Genomic DNA, 2,789 nt, shown 5'->3' with positions numbered 1-2,789 from the left:
CAAAAGCCTCAGTCTTTATCTTGACTTTATTATCTCTACGTAGATGTTTTACTTTCTTTTTTTTTTTTGAGACAGAGCCTCAAGCTGTCCCCCTGGGTAGTGTGCTGTGGCATCACAGCTCACAGCAACCTCCAACTCCTAGGTTTAAGTGAGTCTCCTGCCTCAGCCTCCCAAGTAGCTGAGACCACAGGCACTGCCACAACACCCGGCTATTTTTTGGTTGCAGCCGTCATTGTTGTTTGGAGGCCAGGGCTGAATTTGAACCCACCACCTTAGGTGTATATGGCTGGCGCCTTAGCCACTTGAGCCACAGGCGCCAAGCCTACATAGATGTTTTTAAAGAAAAGATTATCTTTGATGGTGAAGAAAGGAGTACTAAATTTCTGCATTTTTTCTCTTTTTCTTTTTATTCTGTCCAAGGGATTAATGAAATTTATAAAATTAATTAAAGAAACAGTTAAAGTTTTTTGTGGAAAAATTGCCCAGTGCTAAGACTGTGGTCTCCAAATAACCATTAACACTGAAAAGAACCATGGATTTTTAGAGGTTGGGAGAAAGGAAATAGGTGAGCTGGGGGTATAATTTTTACACCAGATGGTGGGGAGGCCATTGAAAACGTCTGGCATCTGGTCAGAGGACTTAGGAGCTGCTAGCATAGAGTCTCACTGGCTGGACATGAGACACTTTGAGGATAAATACACAGTATATCATATCAAAATATACCAAATATGCCTGAATCCAAGAGTTCGTAATAGTACTCAAAAATCAAACTTCATTGGTTACTTCGGGGGGATGCTAGTAAACTAATTCATTATTTTGAAAATAAGAAAAGAAAAGAATTGAGCATTTAGCCTACTTTTCCTGAAAGAATGGTATCTTGGGGGGTGGGGGGAATAGAAGAGCTCATGAAGGGAGGTTTCTCTTCAGAGAAGTATTCCACACAGCAAATGAAGATGTCCAAATATCACCATTTTGCACACTGGTGGGCTTGGGCAGTGATGATCAGTAGTTGCTATCATCACAGCAAAGGTACAAGATGTCTTGCACCTTCTGAAGGAAGAACAGAACACATCTCTGAAATAGTTCTGGCAAAACAAAAGCAAGAATTGGACGGACTTGAACCCGACAGCCCCCAGATGTAACTACCAATTTACAGGACAGACGGGAACAAGAGAGGAATGCTAAAAAAGATACCACAGAGATGCAGTCTGTGAAGTCCAGACAGGGGAAAGTGAATAGGACAAAAAGAAAATAATACAAATGAATGCAATTATTATAGAAATCTTAGTATAGGTCTCTGTATCTAGGTCTAGGCCTGGATATACATAGAGAGAGCCTACACAATAAAAGGGACTTGAGAGATTACTAACCAAAATCACTATCTGAACTTTATTTGGATCCTGATTCAAACAAGTTGTAAAAAAAAAAAAAAAAAAAAAAAAAAAGAACATTGAGGCCAGGTGCAGTGGTGCAGGCCTGTAATTCCAGCACTTTGAGGGCCAGAGGCAGAAGGATTACTTTGAGGCCAGGAGTTTAAAACCAGCCTGGGCAACCTGGTGAGACTTCTGTGCAAAAAAATAAGAAAATGTTACCTGGATGTAGTAGTGCGCACCTGTAGTCCCAGCCACTTGGGAGCCTGAAGCAGAAGCATCGCTTGAGCCCACAGTTCAAGCCTGCAGTAAGCTAGGATTGTGCCACTACCCTTCAGCCCAGATGAAGAGCAAGACTCTGTCTCCAAAATAAAAGGTTAAAAATTATGAACATTTGGGTAAATGTAAGCATTGGCCAGATGCTTGATGTTAAGATATTTTTGTGATTAAACCAGGTATAGTGGCTCATGCCCATAATTCTTGCACTCTGGGAGGCTGAGGAGGGTGGATTGTTTTAGCTCAGGAGTTCGAGATCAGCCTGAGCAAGAGCAAAAATAGCGGATCTCTAAGAATAGCTGGTCATTGTAGTTGTCACCTGTAGTCCCAGCTGCTCAGGATGCTGCAGCAAGAGAATCACTTGAGCCCAAGAGTTTCAGGTTGCTGTGAGCTATGACACCATAGCACTCTACTGGGGGTGACAAAGTGAGACTCTGTCTCAAAAAAAAAAAAAAAGGAAAAAGAAATTGTGATAATGATACTGTGGTTATGTTTGGGGGGAGAGAGGTTTGTTTTATTTTGTTTAGATACCAAACCGGATCTGGGATGTGGTTATGTTTTAAAAGTGAAAGTTCTAGAAGCTTTTTAGAGCAGTGAAATGACTCATTAGGGTACATGTCACTATACATCTGTCCAAACTGATAGAATGTACAACTTCAAGAGTGAATCCTAACGTGAGCTATGGACTTGGATGATAATGATGTCAGTGTCGGGGGGTCATGTCCATGCAAGAGAATTTATGCATAGTTGGGGCCAAGGGCATATGGAATTGAATCTCGGTACCTTCCTCTCAATTTTCACCATGAGCTTAAATCTGCTCTTAAAAAATTAAGTCTGTATTTTAAAACTGAGTTCCTATCTTTTAGAGATATATTCTAAAATATTAAATGTAACAGAACATGACACCTGGCATTTGTTTCAAAGTAATTAAAGGAAGGAGAGGCTGGAAGTATTGATGAAACAAGATTAGCCATGAGTTGGTAACTACAAGGACATTATCCAGCTATTTAGTTTCTATCTTAGAGATGCAGGAGAAATGATACAAACAGAAAAATCACCATTTTGTATCTTTTTTTCTTTCTTTCTTTTTTCTTTTCTTTTTTTTTTTTTAGAGACAGAGCCTCACTTTGTCACCCTTGGTAG

The sequence above is a fragment of the Otolemur garnettii genome, unplaced genomic scaffold, assembly GCF_000181295.1.
Source record: "Otolemur garnettii isolate 467f Iridium unplaced genomic scaffold, OtoGar3 scaffold00038, whole genome shotgun sequence".
In the NCBI taxonomy this organism is placed as follows: Eukaryota; Metazoa; Chordata; class Mammalia; order Primates; family Galagidae; genus Otolemur; species Otolemur garnettii.
The sequence above is the reverse complement of the archived record's forward strand: the minus strand, read 5'-3'. Positions refer to the sequence as shown.